Below are 19,912 nucleotides of genomic sequence, written 5' to 3' on the forward strand. Positions count from 1 at the left end.
CCATCAGCTAACTTAGCTGTAAGTTAGTTATCAATTTTTTTAGGATCATTATTTTGAAATATGTAACACATGGTACCAAATGTATAAATGGAATTGATATAGCTCGATTTGGTTGATTCTGCTCCTGTTTTATAACAGGTGTGCAATGCTTATGTGGAAATCTGTTTCATTGGTACCGGAAGTGAAGTAAGTTCAAGGGTAACGTGGCACCAGTGAAACCCGTCATAACTGCATCACAGTTCTAGTTCTTCATATTATTTTTTTTTCCCACTTCAACATATCAGAATATGACATTCTCCATAACAAATGACTAAGAATTATATTAAAGTTAATGGTAGCTTATAGGCCTAATTAACCTATTTGCTACGGTGACCACATTTGACCTAATTCTGGCTCTTTGGTTTCAAAATGGATTAAGATCCCTCAGATACCTGTTCTTCTTATCACAAATGCTAAAAAAGCTCTCCTCAAGAGATTCAGGAGAGCGATTTTCCAATTTCAGGAGAGCTTTTTTGACTCTCCAGGAATTTATTCAGCAGCAAGGCTCATCACCGGAAGTAAATATGATGATCATATTACTCCTATTTTACGGAAACTCCATAGGTTACCGATTATTTTTAGAATTGAATTTAAAATCCTCCTTTTAACTTTTAAATGTATAAATGATATGTCACCTTCTTATTTATCTTCACTTTTAGAAATGTACACACCGAGTCGCACTCTGTGCTCTTCTTCTGATCATTTTTATACGCCCACATTGAAATGTGGTCGTATATTGTTGTCGCCCCCGTCCGCCCGTCCGTCGGTCCGGCGTCCACTTCAAAAAATCTTGTGGACGCCCTAGAGGCGAAAGTTAATATCCGATTGACTTTAAATTTATACACAGTGTTTAAGGTCAAGAGACGAAGAAGCCTATTGATTTTCAGCAATTTCCGATAATTACTGCCAGAGTTATGGCCCTTGATCACTTCAAAAAATCTTGTGGATGCTCTAAAGGCTAAAGTTAATATCTGATTGACTTTAAATTTATACACAGTGTTTGAGGTCACGAGGCGAAGAATCCTATTGATTTTCAAAGATTTCTGATAATTACTGCCAAAGTTATGGCCAATGATCCGTTTGAAAAATCTTGTGGACACTCTAGAGGCCAAAGTTAATATGCGATTGACTGCAGATTGATACACAGAGTTTAAGATCTTGAGACGAACAAGTATATTGATTTTCAATGAATTTTTATGACTTGGAACAGCTAAATTCATGATACAGTATTAAAAGTTTTGTATACAAAACGTTAGCATGGGGCAGAACTTTATAAAAACCAAACAAATTCTAATGGTTTTCTGAGTTGTTGCTCTTAATCAGATTTTAGTATATTATAAATGTTTCATTACCGAAAAAAGTAAAAATATGCGACAACTCTTGTTGACTGCCCGACGATTTAGCTGCTGTGGGCGTATGTTTCGTTGCCTGGCAACGTATCTTTTTACTTGTAAATAAATCAGCAAGACTTTTATCATTTGGAGAGCGATCTTTTACCATGCAGACACCCAAATTATGGAATTTTGTGAAAGATAGGCTCGCTCTTTAAATGTTAATAATAATAATAATATTTGTCCCCCGCCTTTCGAGAAAGCAGGGGACTATTAAAATGGGTTGGTCTATCTCTCCGTCTCTCTGTCTGACCGTCACACTTTTTGGGACACAATAATTGAGCTAGAATGTTCAAACTTGGTGTAGGTGTTTATTAGGTCAATGCCGTACTGGAATTTGAAGATGGGCATTTTCTGCGAAAAGGTAAGCAGAAATAAGCAATTTGATTGGTTGATGCTTTGGGACAGGATAACTTTAGTTCGAATTAACCCTTTCATTGCGTCTACCGGGTAGTACCGGGTATTATAAAATGTCGTTAAAATACGCGTACCCAGTATTACCGTGTACTCAGTAAAGCCCTCGCTAAAATTAGTACGGTAACTGCAAGTGCCATCTATTGTATTTTCTATACACTAGAACATATTTCCACGTGTTTCAAAGCGGCAAACCGTAAAATGGCAGAGTGCATAGTGGAACACAATAACTCTCCTTCTAATTGAGCTACAATGTTCAAACTTGGTGTAGGTGTTTATTAGGTCAATAGGTCTGTTTAGGGTAAGCAGAGATAAGCAATTTGATTGGTTGATGCTTTGGGACACGATATAACTTCAGTTCTAATTAAGTGAGAGTGATGAAACTTGGTGTATAGTTTCATTACATCAATACCTTGACTAAGTTCGATAAGCAATTTGATTGGTCGAAACTCTGGAACACGAATAACTCTCCTTCTAATTGAGGTAGAATGTTCAAACTAGGTGTAGGCATTCATTAGGTGAATGCCTTGATGGAGTATGATGGGGAACATTGTCTGCTTATGGTTGACAGAGATAAGCAATCTGATTGGTTGATGCTTTGGGGCACGATAACTTTGGTTATAATGAAGTGAGAGCGATGAAACTCTGAATATAGATTCATTATATCATTACCTTGACTAAGTTTGATGGTGAGAATTTTCTGCTCAGGGTAAGCAGAGCGATAAGCAATTTGAATGGTCAAGACTTTGGAACATAACAACTCTGCTTTTAATTGAGATAGAATGTTTAAACTTGATGTAGATGTTCATTAGGTGAATGTCTTGACTGAGTTCAATGATTAACATTTCGAGCTTAAGCTTAGCAGAGCTAATCAATTTCATTGGTCGATACTTTGGGATAAGATAATCTTGATTCTATTTGATAGAGAGTGATGAAACTTAGTGTATAGTTTGATTGCTCGATACTTTTGAAAAAAATAAATGTGTGATTAATTAATATGTGTCATCTATTTATTTTGGAATTTCGGCGGGGGACATCAGCCTCACTGTTAGCTTACTTATTTTAGGGTATACTGCGACGAGATCTGGAAGCTTTGTATGAAAAGTTTGAAGAAAGAGGGAGATTACTTATGCCATATAATCCTAGCATTGAAGTTTGTGGTATTGACATCAGGGTATTTATTTATAAATCTTTATTCTTACAACATGATGAATAATTCCGCTGAGAAGTCGAAAGAGTGAGATTTGTACGTTTAGGGCATAGATATCTCCCGATTTGGTAAATTTCTATGAATATCGGTAAATCTAATATGAAGAGGCTAAAATCTGTAGGTAGTTATCTGTCAATCTGTATGAAATTTATACGTGTCGTTTAAATTAGTAAAAAAAGAATCCTATTGAATTTGAGCAACTTCTACAGTTATGGCCCTTGTTTCACTTTCACTACACTGAGAAGTAGTAAGGGTGAGATTTGTACGTTTACAGTATAGATTTCTCGCCTTTTAGTAAATTTGTACCAATATCAGTAAAATTCTAATTATCGCAACAAATCTAATACGAAGAGGCTAAAATCTGTAGGTACAGTGTGTTGATTAACAGGGGTGAGAAATTGACTGAGTGGTGATATAATTATCGCTAGGGTGAAAATCTAGGCGACGGTGCGTTTTCTGTACCGGTGTGTTGATTAACGAACGGGTTAAAAACGACTGACACGGTGTGTATTCTTTGTTTGGTGAGTTTTCTCGAAAGAGTGTTATAACTGCACCAAAGGTGTTTTATCAAGGACCAACAGGCTTTATCTGACGCGTAGGTGTTAAATCCAATCTACCGTGCGATTTCTTGTTCGACAGTGTTTTACGCAGATCGGTCTTTGTTAAGTGTAGGTCTTTATACATGGATTTATACGTCCTGTAGTTACATTTGTTCGTTCTTATACGTATTTCATTTCTTGGTGAATACTACGTGTTTTATACTTCGTACCATAGTCGGGCTGCAATTATTTATATATTTGTCTTTTTTGTGGGTTTAATTTGTTTATATATTATCGTGCGTACCACTGAAATATAAATGCACATTATTTACCGATAACCAGACCAGCCTCCATTGATATCAGACTAACGAATCTGTTTCGAAAAGCAAGTTTATAAATATAAAATCGAGCAATTGATGAAAAACTATTGGTTTCGCCATGTCTATATTTACTAGTTTTATACGCCCACATTGAAATGTGGTCGTATATTGTCGTCGCCCCCGTCCGTCTGTCTGTCTGTCCGTGGGTCCGGCGTCCACAAGCAATTGTGGACGCTCTAGAGGCTAAAGTTAATATCCGATTGACTTTAAATTTATATACAGTGTTTAAGGCCATGAGACGAAGAATCCTATTGATTTTCAGCGATTTCCGATAATTACTGCCAGAGTTATGGCCTTTGATCACTTCAAAAAATCTTGTGGATGCTCTAGAGGCCAAAGTTAATATCCGATTGACTTTAAATTTATACACAGTGTTTAAGGTCATGAGACGAAGAATCCTATTGATTTTAAGCGATTTCCGATAATTACTGCCAGAGTTATAGCCCTTGACCACTTCAAAAAATCTTGTGGACACTCTAGAGGCCAAAGTTAATATCCGATTGACTTTAAATTTATACACAGTGTTTAAGGTCATGAGACGAAGAAGCCTATTGATTTTCAGCGATTTCCGATAATTACTGCCAGAGTTATGGCCCTTGATCACTTAAAAAAATCTTGTGGACGCTCTAGAGGCGAAAGTTAATATCCATTGACTTTAAATTTATTCACAGTGTTTAAGGTCATGAGACGAAGAATCCTATTGATTTTCAGCAATTTCCGATAATTACTGCCAGAATTATGGCCCTTGATCACTTCAAAAAATCTTGTGGATGCTCTAGAGGCCAAAGTTAATATCCGATTGACTTTAAATTTATACACAGTGTTTAAGGTCATGAGACGAAGAAGCCTATTGATTTTCAGTGATTTTCGATAATTACTGCCAGAATTATGGCCCTTGATCACTTAAAAAAATCTTGTGGATGCTCTAGAGGCTAAAGTTAATATCCGATTGACTTTAAATTTATATACAGTGTTTAAGGCCATGAGACGAAGAATCCTATTGATTTTCAGCGATTTCCGATAATTACTGCCAGAGTTATGGCCTTTGATCACTTCAAAAAATCTTGTGGATGCTCTAGAGGCCAAAGTTAATATCTGATTGACTTTAAATTTATACACAGTGTTTAAGGTCATGAGACGAAGAATCCTATTGATTTTAAGCGATTTCCGATAATTACTGCCAGAGTTATAGCCCTTGACCACTTCAAAAAATCTTGTGGACACTCTAGAGGCCAAAGTTAATATCCGATTGACTTTAAATTTATACACAGTGTTTAAGGTCATGAGAAGAAGAAGCCTATTGATTTTCAGCGATTTCCGATAATTACTGCCAGAGTTATGGCCCTTGATCACTTAAAAAAATCTTGTGGATGCTCTAGAGGCGAAAGTTAATATCCATTGACTTTAAATTTATTCACAGTGTTTAAGGTCATGAGACGAAGAAGCCTATTGATTTTCAGCAATTTCCGATAATTACTGCCAGAGTTATGGCCCTTGATCACTTCAAAAAATCTTGTGGATGCTCTAGAGGCCAAAGTTAATATCCGATTGACTTTAAATTTATACAGTGTTTAAGGTCATGAGACGAAGAAGCCTATTGATTTTCAGCGATTTCCGATAATTACTGCCAGAGTTATCGCCCTTGATCACTTCAAAAAACTCTTGTGGACTCTCTAGAGGCGAAAGTTAATATCCTATTGACTTTAAATTTATACACAGTGCTTAAGGGCAAGGTAAAGTGACACCATTTTGTCACAACACCTGAAATGGGGGGTTCTCAAAAAGGGATTTACACCAGCTTTAATGCAAATATGTTGGTATCTACATGTGCCTGAGATGATACAGAACAATAAAAAATGGATGGAAATCCAAAATAATGACTTTGAAATAAAATATTTACCAAATAATGAAGCAAATTCCTAAGTCAGGACTGTGCAGCTACAAGCTTTATAAAAAAGAACACATTAAAATTAAACTGGCTAAAAGTTGCTCAAATAATCAAACTCCAACCATCAAGACTTGAAATCTGAAAAAAAAATATCAAAAATTAGTTATAGGACCTCAAAGTTTTCAAATATTTTGTAAACAAAAGGCCATTTTGTTTCATGCACTACTTTCACTGCAGATGTATGGTGTGGCACAATGGACAGCAATATTGCCCCTATGATATGAGGTACACATTGTACAAATAGCCTTCATATTCCGGATATGACATCTAATTACAATAATAGCAGCCTTTTTGCAGGGATTTTTCATGACTTGAATACAGGGCTATATTACAATGTATGTATGTCTGCTAAGGCTTATTACATGTTTATAGTTATACATGTATTATTTGTGTGAAAGGGAAAGACACAGAGAGAGAGGTTTAATGTCTTCTGGACACAAACTAGGTCATTTCGGGACTAACACATGGTTCAAATTTATTTCAATAATACGCTAGTGTGTAGGGGTCTTTAGCAGTGGAAAGACCTGGAGAAAACCCTTGAGGCTTGACCGGCGACCCGACTGCCTGTCACATACAAGTGGACAACTGAAACTACGCCACTGGACTCAATGACAGACCTTGTGATCAAATGTGGACGTGTTAAATGTGCACAATTTGTTATACCCACCTGTTATTATATTAAAGTCAACAAATCCTAAATCACATTTCAGTTCCTGGCCTATATTTATGAAAAATAAATAATGTAAAGGTGTATTTTTCAATTCATTTTCTAAATCCAGCACATACACAAATTCTCAATATACATGTACATGTGTAAAACATTCAGCATTATTTGCAAACTTTCCAATGGGAAGTGATATCAGATGTTCTAGTTAATTAGATGCTGACATACATGAATCACATCCATTCACATATGTACAATGTTTCTGTCTTCTAGAAGGCCTACATAGATTTGTAAACTTGCCAACAGGGTTTGCGTAATATTAATAGTGATATTTTGGGCATACCCTGCCCATGCCCAACACTTGTCACTTTGCAAACTTAACTGTCTAGATAGGAAATGTTTTTGATTGGCATGTATTTAATGGTTGCTTTTGGTATGCTAGATTTAAAAAAAGACAGCTACCATTGTATACATTAACCATATTCACATATTTTATTTGACTCGGAATGTTTAATGTTTTTGAGTTGTTTTTTCATATAAATTGACAATACGTACCATTTTAAAGTTTTTTTTATCATAAATGCATCATAATTTTTAATGCTGCTTTAAATTCCATAGAAATCATAGTTTTCCTTGTTTATCTGTCAAATTACACAAGTCTAACTCAATATCATCCAAAGTCTTCCACCTTGAAAATACAAATTATTTGTCAGTTTAAATCAACATTGATGTTGTGATCTTACCGGGAAAAAATGGGCTTCTGATATCCGATATTTAAGACAAAATAATCATTTTACCATTGGTACACGTATCGTGTACCATAATGCGTTTTAGGACCTTTTGTAATGAGGTATTCGAAGAACGAGGCTAGACATATTCCACAAGTCATGTTAAGCGGTGATGCCCTATTCTTATCTGGTGAGTATGCACAATAAATACTATTATTGTAGACTGGAATAACCAGACGCTAGAGATTGTCATTCAATTGAGACTTCTGACATATTTCGCCGAACATAATTGAATTGAAATTTGAGTAAAAACCGAAACGATTGAGAATGTAAATCAGTTACATTATTATATGCTTTGCTACCCATTTGTGTCAATTTGTCTCAAATATTAGCGATTTACCTCCTATAACTTTAAAGCAACAGGGCCACCATAATCTGTGTAGATTATCTTGTCCAATTCTGTAAAATAAGAATAAAAATTACAAGGTATATCAGTGAAAAGTTTATATGAAACAAATCCTAAATAAAAGACACATAATTACAATAGTATAATTATTATATAATAATTTTAAAAATGAAAAACCCAACAAACCATGTCTTAAATAAAGTAAGACACAAAAAATAATTTAATAATATAGGCCTAGGCTAAAACTTGATAATTTTAACTTATATATAAACCCATAAAATTTATCACCAGAAGAAATTGAAAATATCCAACAATTAATTTTCAAGTTAATAATAATGCATTTTGGCAAAGTTTTAATTTCAAAAAGCCCAAATGATTAGGCAAATAAATTGAAGACTGTCGTCTTTGGCATGTGCTACCTGTGGCGTTCCGTAGTCCCAAACAAAATACAGGATAAGCAATTAAAAACTATTTTTTTTCCAAATTGATACCACCACAACATAAGTTGCAATGCAAGAATGCAGTGTGTACTTACCAACATGAAAATAAAATTTATTCAACGAACTTGAGATCACTTAACGACGAAACCACATGAACCAACTTTTCTGACAGTTCGTCCCATCTTTTTAAAAAAAAAACATATCTCCAGAGATCGGCTATCCGATCACAAATGACATCGATGCTACATAATGCCACAGTACCTTTCAAATTTTCTCCTTAAAAAACATTTCTCTCAAAATATTCACGAAATAAAGTTTTTTGCCAAATTTCTTAATTGTTGACATTTGGAGACCGAATTACACCTTCTAGAAATTCTGCAGCGAATAGCAATAGTGCGGCAAAGCCAATTTAAATTCCATAAGTTACACATCACCAACAAATTGTAATACAAGCAACATATTCTTACTGATATGTGTCAAATAGTATGCCACATAATATGACACTTATTACAGCAAATTATAAACTTGAGCCAAAAACTCATTTATATAAATGATAATAAACATCGTCTGCTAAATAATAGCACTCATAGTCGTACGGTCAAGTCAAACTTCTACTGGCGTCCATAACTACAGTACATACGGTATTCCAATAGAAATACTTGTCGACATTTCTAAATATACTATTCAAAAAAAGTAGGGGATATTTGATTTTGGGGGCATAATACTAAAATATGCAAATGACTACGAAAAAAGTCACTATAGAACCTAACAGAAGAAACATTTCCAGTTACATGTGACGCCCAAACGCACCAATAGCTACCGCATGGAATGCAGGTGATGCTTGGGATCATCATGGGGGTCCAACCCAAGATTTGCACGACTCTGACTTTGAATGTTACAGTCATTGTGGCATTGAATTCCAGGGTGGAAACATCAGTTTAATTGTTTTAGTGACCAGAAAACAAATTTTGATATGCGTCGGCTTACCCAAAATGAAAGGTTACGTGCCCTTGGCATGCTACAGATCGGCACAACACAGGCGGTTGTGGCGCGGACGATGAATGTTTCTCAGTCTGTCATAAGCAGGCTATGGTCCAGATACCGTGATACACAATCTGTACAGGACAGACCACGCTCAGGTTGACCAAGGGCGACAACTCAAGCCCAGGATCGATTTATCCGTACCTTGGCCTTGAGAAATCGTGTCATCACAGCAAATCAGATCAGCGCTCGTCTTCAAACAGACACTGGTGTGAGAGTGAGTGGCCAGACGATTCGGAATCGACTGCATAGGGGTCACCTTCGCGCCCGACGTCCTCGCGTGATCCCTTGTTTGAGAGATCATCACATTCAGGCAAGACGTCGTTGGTGTAGGGATCGTCAACACTGGGATAATCGACGCTGGAGCAATGTGATGTTTTCAGATGAGTCAAGGTTCACTGTTGATTTTTTGAACAGACGTAGGAGGGTGTGGCGTCGTCGAAACGAGCGCTTCCAAGACGTTAACGTCATCAGACATGATCGATTTGGGGGTGGTTCTGTTATGGTGTGGGGAGGCATCACTGTTGCTGGAAGAACGGCTTTACATGTTGTTGCAGGGCGTGTTACAGGCCAGTACTACCGGGACAACATCTTGGCAGTCCATGTTGTGCCGTTCGCACGACGTCATGGCCGCCGTTTCATCTTCCAGGATGACAACGCAAGATGTCACAGGGCCAGGATCGTTACAGGTTACCTTCAACAACAGAACATCACCACATTACCTTGGCCAGCACTGAGTCCCGACCTCTCCCTCATCGAGCATGTCTGGGACATGCTTGGACAGAGGTTACGTCAACGTCAACAACGTCCTGCCAATGTCCAAGAACTTGCTGCTGCGTTGCAACAGGAATGGGACAATCTGGACCAAAATGACCTTAGACGTCTCATTAGGTGTATGCCACGTCGGATCAATGCTTGTTTGGCAAACAGAGGAGGATTTACCCGTTACTGACTTGGTTGTGATGCTGTGGTAACTTTGCTGTTTGACCCCGGGTATCATTTTACCCTTATAATGGTCAGTCTGTGCCTTACTTAGTCTAACGATCATTTGGAATAAATCGATGAATGTGAACTTCATTTCATTTTGTCATTTGTTTCTTCGTCAGTTTCATTAGGTGACTTTAATAACACTTAAAAATCAAATATCCCCTACTTTTTTTGAATAGTATATATATAGCTTGTATAAATTTTGTTTAAAAACATAACCCCTATTCAAAATATAATCATAAACGACTGAAAATTCCATCAAAATATAATCTATTTCTTCCAGAATTATTCTCATTAGAAATTTTCACGTGCCATCTCTCGTAATTTCTCACGTCTCGTGAGAGTCCTACTTTTCATTTCAGTTAAATTAACCAATGGTGCACAGGCGCCATCTATTTTTAGCAACATATTCATCGGAATTTTATTACCTTGTGCGATCACATTATACTAATCGAATACACCAAATAAATCTTCACAATGACAGCATGGTGGCGCTCGGAATGTGAGTCTTTCACACTCTTTTGAAAAAAAAAACAAATACATGTCCATGATTTACAGATATGGAGAGCGATTTTCAATTTTAAGGCGAGGGAGAAAAACCTCCCCTCAGTCGACATTCGGGTGCGCGACAGGCGCTCGAGAGCGATCGCGCGCCTCAAAAAACAATGACTGGAGTCTCGACGGTTGTTGTACACACCATGGGACAATAGTTGAATGTGATAAGTAACGTCAGAAAGTTCAAATAATTCTTGTAGGTGTAACCGCGTTTGTTGGACATTTTGCAATATTTTCACCATAAATTTACGCCTCAGTGATCACAAGATCTGTTTAAAGGGTCAGTGGTAGTAAAAAAATGGTCTGTGAGTAATGTTTTTTATTTTAGACTTTTGTATCCAAGGGCCACTATTCTGGTTTTTGAAATAAATTTTTCATCTTTTCAGGTGTTGTGACAAAATGGTGTCACTTTACCTTGCCCTTAAGATCATGAGACGAAGAATCCTATTGATTTTCAGCAATTTACGATAATTACTGCCAGAGTTATGGCCCTTGATCACTTCAAAAAATCTTGTGGACGCTCTAGAGTCTAAAGTTAATATCCGATTGACTTAAAATTTATACACAGTGTTTAAGGTCATGAGACAAAGAAGTCTATTCATTTTCAGTGATTTTCGATAATTACTGCCAGAGTTATGGCCTCTGATCACTTCAAAAAACCTTGTGGATGCTCTAAAGGCTAAAGTTAATATCTGATTGACTTTAAATTTATACAGTGTTTGAGGTCACAAGGCGAAGAATCCTATTGATTTTCAAAGATTTCTGATAATTACTGCCAAAGTTATGGCCCTTGATCACTTTGAAAAATCTTGTGGACTCAATTTAGCATAATATATGGCCAGAAATATTGTAAATGAAGCTATTTAAGTTTAAAACTATGACTTTAGAATACATGTATAGTGAAAATGTTGAAATTGATCACTACAGCAATAAATTGTTGTTTCAGAATTAACAGATCTTTAACAATAAATCATGCTATAACACTATTCTAAACCCATATCCAAGAATAAATATTAAATATTTAGATTTCGAAATGTTCACAATTAAACAGAATTAACAATAAAAACAAAATCACAAATTACTACGGCATATTATGAAAATCTTTTCAAATAAAGCGACCGAAATAACAAAAGAGATTTTAAAGTCGTTTTAGACTGGAAGCCAACTCCAAAGGTGATTGCATGCTTTTATAAATAGACACATGGAGCCCGTGCTCTCGATCTGTCATCACGTTGATAAATCACATAATAAAAATTGGATCCACTCGACCCGTAGTTTATTAGTACCGGGAGAAAAATAATAAAGCTATTTCATACAATCGTAAACAATAGAAATATTAACAAGTGTTTAAATTTAGCTGTTCTTGTAAAGCCTCTATTTCCATATTAAGTCAAAGGTCAATGGACAATATCAACGCCGGCGCATGTCCCTATTTGCATTAGTGTTATTTGATATGTGAATTATCATTTGTTATATATGTGGAAATTAAATTTTTCTTGGATAGTCCTTTTTACAACCCAGGTAAGAATAATTACATTTATGCAATAAAACGCCCACGTGTGGTAAATATAGACATGACAAAACCAATAGTTTTTCATCAATTGCTCGATTTTATATTTATAAACTTGCTTTTTGAAACAGATTCGTTAGTCTGATATCAATGGAGGCTGGTCCGGTTATCGGTAAATAACGTGCATTTATACTTCAGTGGTACGCACGATAATATATAAACAAATTAAACCCACAAAAAAGACAAATATATAAATAATTGCAGCCCGACTATGGTTCGATGTATAAAACACGTAGTATTCACCAAGAAATGAAATACGTATAAGAACGAACAAATGTAACTACAGGACGTATAAATCCATGTATAAAGACCTACACTTAACAAAGACCGATCTGCGTAAAACACTGTCGAACAAGAAATCGCACGGTAAATTGGATTTAACACCTACGCGTCAGATAAAGCCTGTTGGTCCTTGATAAAACACCTTTGGTGCAGTTATAACACGCTTTCGAGAAAACTCACCAAAAGAAGAATACACACCGTGTCAGTCGTTTTTAACCCGTTCGTTAATTAACACACCGGTACAGAAAACGCACCGTCGCCGAGATTTTCACCCCTAGCGATAATTATATCACCACTCAGTCAATTTCTCACCCCTGTTAATTAACACACCCTACCTACAGATTTTAGCCTCTTCATATTAGATTTGTTGCGATAATTAGAATTTTACCGATATTCATAGAAATTTACCAAATCAGGAGATATCTGTGCCCTAGACGTACAAATCTCACTCTTACTACTTCTCAGTGTTCCCACAGTAGATTCAAAACTTATTCAGAGTCAAAAGTGATGTCCAGAACTTATTCAGAATGTTTAGATACTATATAGATACTATGGATTTTATGTTTCAGTCCTGTTCATATTTTTCATCCAACGCCTTTCCTCTAAAACTTATGTTCAAAAATTCCAACTCAAAAGCTGATCCAGTTTATGCCATGTATAAGGTAATTAATCTCTGATCTACATTATACCTTATAACTTTGCTAACAAAAAAACTATATATTCATATAACACTACAAAGTTGTGCAACCCAGATTCTATTCCTACATGACTCCTTAAAAAAAGTCATTTATAAAAGAATCTTGTATTGTCGTCGCCCCCGTCCGTCTGTTGGCTCGGCAATCCCGCTTCCAAAAGCAAAAGTTAATATCCGATTGATTTTAAATTTATACACAGTGTTTAAGGTCATGAGACAAGGAGGCTTTTGAATTGCAGTGATTTCTAATAATTACTGCCACAGTTATGGACCTTGATCACTTTGGAAAATCTTGTGGATGCTCTAGGGGTTAAAGTTAATATTCGATTGACTTTAAATTTATCCACAGTATTTAAGGTCATGAAACAAAGAATCCTATTGATTTTCAGTGATTTCCGATAAATACTACTAGCGTTATGGCCCTTGAACACTTTGAAATATTGTGTTGACACTATAGAGGCTAAAGTTAATATCCAATTGACTTTAAATTTATACAGTGTTTAAGGTCATGAAACGAAGGAGCCTATTGATTTTCAACGATTTCCGATAATTACTGCCAGAGTTATGGCCCTTGATCGCTCTGAAATATCTTGTGGACACTCTAGAGGCTAAAGTTAATATTCAATTGACTTTAAATTTATATGCACTGTTTAAGGTCATATGACGAAGAAGCCCATTGATTTTCAACTATGTTCGATAATTGCTGCCTGAGTTATAGCCCTTGACCTCTTTGAAAAATTTTGTTGAAGCTCTTGAGGCTAAAGTTAATATCTGATTGACTTTAAACTTACACACAGTGTTTTTAAAAGGTCATGAGACAAAGCATCCTATTCATTTTCAACAATTTCCAATAATTACTACCAGAGTTAAGGCCCTTGATCACTTTTACAGATATGTGGACACTCTAGAAGCTAAAACTCCATTTCATTCACTCTAGAGGCTAAAGTTAATATAAATTGTTTAAGGTCATGAGCCAAACAATCGAAACAAATTCTAATGTTTTCTGATAATTACTTCATGGGTTATTACTTGTAATATGCTTTTGGTGCTGGAAAGTATGCATATAGTTTACTTTCAAAACATCGTGGGGGGTTGGATGGCTGAATGGTTAGCACGTGCGTGCTGTATCATACGGCCTGTCATTGAGTCAACGGCGTGGTTTCGAATCCCCGGTTGTACGTGACAAGGAGTAGGGTCGCCTGTTCAAACTCGTGGGTTTTCTCTGGGTCCTCCGGTTTCCTCCCACAGCTAAAGAACCCTATGCGCAAGCGAATTATTGAAATAAAATTAAACCATATGTTAGTCCCGAAGTGACCGTGTTTGTGTCGAGTGGGCGTTAAACCCCATTTCTCTCTCTCTCTCTTTCAAAATATTGTTCGCTAATTGATAAAAATCGTTTAAGAATTACAAAAATGGTTTAGTTAGTACTATGGCTTAGTTTAATGGTAACCGGTTTAGTTTCTCCGAGAGGCGTTTATAAATGGAAGACCCGTTCACTTATCTACGGCGTTTACTTATTAGACAAGCCGTTTACATTTCCAAGATGCGTTGAAAAGTCAACACATTGTTTACTTATCTATGGCCTTTACTTATTAGACAAGCCATTTACTTTCCCGAGATACGTTAAAAAATCAACACACGGTTAATTTATCTACGGTGTTGAACTATTAGATGAACCTTTTAATATCCTGCGAGCTGTTTATCCGATCGGTTCATTTTGATTACGATTATTTACATATGGAGTACGAATAAAAAAGGTAAATATAAAAAAATGCACACCCATAGATGATCACCTTAGCGTGGTCGTAGTATTATTTATTACCCATTATCGTAGAAAATAGTATTCCACTATTGACAAATACATCAAAAATCGGTAAATCACGTCTCAGGTAATTACTGAATTGGAAATCGGTAAATCACACGCCAGGTAATGTATCTTTTTTTAAATAACAACTAAAGAACCTAGTCTTCTATCTGTACACATGGTCATAAGTCAAGCTCACAATGGCAGTGCGGTAATAATAAGAAGAACTAGAACTGCGATGCAGTAATGACGGGTTTCACCGGTGCCACATTACCCTTGAACTTATGTCACTTCCGGTGCCAGTTACCCAGCAATATCAATTTCATTTATACATTTGTTGCCATGTGTTACATATGTCAAAGAAGTGATCCTTACAAAATTTGTTACTAACTTACTGCTAAGTTAGCTGACTTTTTAATGGGAAATTTCTCGACAAGGGAAGATGCTAGAAGCAATTTTTGGACATCTATATGATTGTATTGATCCAATCTATATGTCAATTGGAATCAAATATCATATATTAAACGAATGATAAATATAACTCACTTCAAAACAATTTGAAGGCTAATAATACAGTTTTTGCCAAAATTACATTACTTCCGGTGATAATAAAAATGTTACATTAATTCTATGAAAATATAAATGGCATAAGGCCTCACATGGTGAAAATTTTATGATAATCAAATATTAATTGACACTTTTATAGACCAAAACCTTGAAAAGTGACTTTTAGAATATCATCTATATCTCTGCAACCGAACAAGTTAGAAACCATTTTGTGATATCTGTATGGTCGTATGGGTTTTTGCCCAAATGTCGTCATTTTCAGTGACAGTGAAAATGTTAAATTGGATTGACCTAGTCAAAGGTAGCATGAGGCATCACATGGTAACAAAAATCGAACGATAATTGACACTTTTACATGCAAAATATAGTGAAAAGTGACGCATGCAAAATTGCCTATTTCTCGGCAACTGTGCATATTGCAATCTAATTTTGACATACATTGTCCTCGTATGGATTAATGCTACAAAATTATGAAAGTTGCGTAGAAATAAAATATGAAGACGATGAATGGGTTGTAAATAGCTGATTTTTACTCCTTTTTTTCAACCTGGCGCAAATACAAAACTGATACAAAAAAAACCCTAAAAAACTAAGCCCGACATATTTTGGGCCTGTAGTAGGAGCATTCATCTTCATTGATAAGATTTGTAGAAATTAAGATTTTTCCTTAGGAAAAGACCTCCCGACCCGTCAAAATTTAAATTTTAGGCAAAATTACGTCACTTCCGGTGCCGACAGAAAACTTTATAAGTAGAAACAAGTTGAGAATTTGCACCAAGGAATATATGATCTTTTGTTTTATACAAATCCGGCAATAAATAAATAATTTAGAACCCATAAACTGTAATAAAAATGCGAAAAGTCTTAAAAAGTGATCCTGACGAAATTGGTTATTTCTTTGCAAGAGAAGATGTTAGAAGCTATATTTTGACAAATTTATGATCGTATTGATCCAATCTATATTTCCATTGGAATGAAATATAATGTTAAACGAATACTAAATATAACGGACTTCAAAAAAATATTTGTTTTGAAGGCTAAAAATACAGTTTTTGCTAAAATGACATTACTTCCGGTGAGAATGAAAATGTTAAATTAGTTTTATGAAATCAGAAATGGCATAAGGCATCACATGGTGAAAATTTTATGAAAATCGAATAATAATTGACACTGTTATAGACCAAAAACCTTGAAAAGTGACTAGTAGAAAATCGTCTATTTCTCTGAAACCTTACAATTTAGAACCCATTTTGTGGTATCTGTATGGTCGTATGGGTTCATTCTATTTGTTGATTGAAATTAAATATACTTTTAAACAAATAACATGTACGACTCATTTGACAAAAATATCGGTTTTGAAGGCTAAAATTCAGTTTTTGTCCAAATGACGCCACTTCCGGTGACAGTAAAGGTGTTAAAATGGTTTAATCTAGTCAAACGTGGCATTCGGCATCAAATGGTGAAAGAAAATTGAAAATTGAATAATAATTGATTCTTGTACAGGAAAAATAGCACGAAATGTGACTCATGCAAAATTGCCTATTTCTCGACAACTGCTGATATTACAAACTAATTTTGACATACATTCTCTTTGTATGGGTTATTGCTACGAGGTTATGAAAGTTACGATGAAATATTAAGACGGTGGAAGGGTTGTAAATAGCTTATTTTTACACCTTTTTTCACCTTTGAATCTAAATGGCCCGAAAACGAAAAATCGAAATTAAAAAAACTGAGCCTGATGTTTTGTACGCAAAGGCGCACCTTTTCAGTTAAATCAGATTTGAAAAAAATGATATTTGCTTTCAAAATGTTGTACCGAACTGTCAAAATCTGTCAAAATTGTAGTTTTTGCTGATTTTACGTTACTTCCGTTGCCGACAGGAATCTTTACCGGTAACAAAAAAATGACATTTTGGACCATGCAGCATATAAACTTTCTTTTGTACAAATCGAATAATAAATAATTAATCTAGGACTGAAAAACAGAATTAGCCAATGGTGGCCAAGGAAAATTACGGACACAGAAAATGTTGACATTTTTAGTCAAATCGGATAACTCTTCAACCCTGGTTAAAATGCCATATAAAAATATTCATAAAAAAAATAGTTTTTTGTAAAATTTTAAATTTTCGAAATTTGGCGCTTAATATCTACGAAGATTCGTCGACAATCAAAAATCAAAAGTAGCACAGCTATATGCCTGGTCTCCGGCTATGTCAAAATGCATCATATGTTAAAATTCGATGATTATTGTTAATACTACGGAATTTTTTTAAAAAACGACAACTTCGGTGATTTCGGACATTTCGCATTGTCACAGAATGCCCAAAATAGCTCTTATCTCTAAGTCACACCCACTTTCGCAATAAAACCGAAGAAATCGTATCGATCCGACATGTAGTTTCTGAGATACAATCAAATTTTGCATTGTCACAGAATGCCCAAAATAGCTCTAATCTCTAAGTCACACCCACTTTCGCAATAAAACCGAAGAAATCGTATCGATCCAACATGTAGTTTCTGAGATACAATCAAATTGGAAAAAATAAATAATAATAAGAATAATCTTAACAAAACAATAGTGTTTCACACAAGCTACGCAGTGTGAAACCCTAACTAGAACTGCGAAGCAGTTATGACGGGTTTCACCGGTGCCACGTTACCCTTGAACGTATGTCATTTTCGGTGCCACGTTACCATTGAACTCATATCACTTCCAGTACCAATGGAACCGATAAACAGATTTCCACATAAACATTGCAGACGTGTTATAAAATGGACGCAGAATCAATCAAACCCAGCAATATCAATTTTATTCATACATTTGTTACCATGTGTTACATATGTCAAATAAATGATCCTGACAAAATTGTTATTTCTCGACAAGCTATTTTTGGACATCTATATGATCTTATTGATTCAATCTATATGTCCATTGGAGTAAAATATCATAATGTTAAACAAATAATAAATATAACTCACTTCAAAAAAATGTTCGTTTTGAAGGCTAAAAATACAGTTTTTGCAAAAATGACATTGCTTCCGGGGATAATGAAAATATTAAATAAGTTCTATGAAATCATAAAAGGCATAAGGCATCACATGGTTAAAATTTTATGAAAATCGAATAATAATTGCCACTTTTATAGACCAAAAACCTTGAAAATCGTCTTTCTCTGCAACCGTAAAAGGTAGGAACCATTTTGTAGTATATGTATGATCGTATTGGTTCATTCTATTTGTTGATTGCAATCAAATGTCATAATTTTAAAAACATTACAAATCAGACTCATTTGAATAAAATATCTGTTTTAAAGGCTATAAATACACTTTTTGCCCATATGACGCCATTTCCGGTGACAGTGAAAATATAAAATTGGATCCGCCCAGTCAAAAATGGCATTAGACATCATATGGTGAAAAAAATTAGAAAATCGCATTATAATTAACTATTTTACAGGCAAAATAACGTGAAAAGTCACTCATGCAAAATTGCCTATTTCTCGGCAACTGCTAATATTACAAACTAATTTTGACATACATTTTCATCGTATGGATTAATGCTACAGGTTCGTGAAAGTTGTTAAGAATTATTTTAAAACATGAAAAGCCTGAATGCATTGTAGATAGCTCATTTTTACACCTTTTTTCAGCTTTAAATCAAAATGATGCAAATGCAAAACCGAAATGAAAAAAAAAAAACAAAGCAAGACATATTTTGCGTATGAGCATTCATCTTGATCTATTAGATTTGTAAACATTAATATACTATTCAAAAAAAGTAGGGGATATTTGATTTTTAAGTGTTATTAAAGTCACCTAATGAAACTGACGAAGAAACAAATGACAAAATGAAATGAAGTTCACATTCATCGATTTATTCCAAATGATCGTTAGACTAAGTAAGGCACAGACTGACCATTATAAGGGTAAAATGATACCCGGGGTCAAACAGCAAAGTTACCACAGCATCACAACCAAGTCAGTAACGGGTAAATCCTCCTCTGTTTGCCAAACAAGCATTGATCCGACGTGGCATACTCCTAATGAGACGTCTAAGGTCATTTTGGTCCAGATTGTCCTATTCCTGTTGCAACGCAGCAGCAAGTTCTTGGACATTGGCAGGACGTTGTTGACGTTGACGTAACCTCTGTCCAAGCATGTCCCAGACATGCTCGATGGGGGAGAGGTCGGGACTCAGTGCTGGCCAAGGTAATGTGGTGATGTTCTGTTGTTGGAGGTAACCTGTA

At 35.3% G+C, this 19,912-nt stretch overlaps 1 protein-coding gene across 2 annotated transcripts in view; it reads left to right on the forward strand.

The window, feature by feature from the left end:
• The window catches only part of LOC126825420 (phosphatidylinositol 4-phosphate 3-kinase C2 domain-containing subunit alpha), a 684,289-nt gene that overhangs the window by 430,334 nt on the left and 234,043 nt on the right, over positions 1-19,912 (forward strand). For both annotated transcript variants that reach the window (XR_008788423.1, XM_056101571.1), the window contains exons 21-22: positions 2,911-3,018; positions 13,164-13,256. The gene's annotated coding sequence lies outside the window, so the exon portion shown is untranslated. The remainder of the gene's footprint in view (positions 1-2,910; positions 3,019-13,163; positions 13,257-19,912) is intronic.

Source organism: Patella vulgata, chromosome 6 (assembly GCF_932274485.2).
Source record: "Patella vulgata chromosome 6, xgPatVulg1.2, whole genome shotgun sequence".
Classification (NCBI taxonomy): Eukaryota; Metazoa; Mollusca; class Gastropoda; family Patellidae; genus Patella; species Patella vulgata.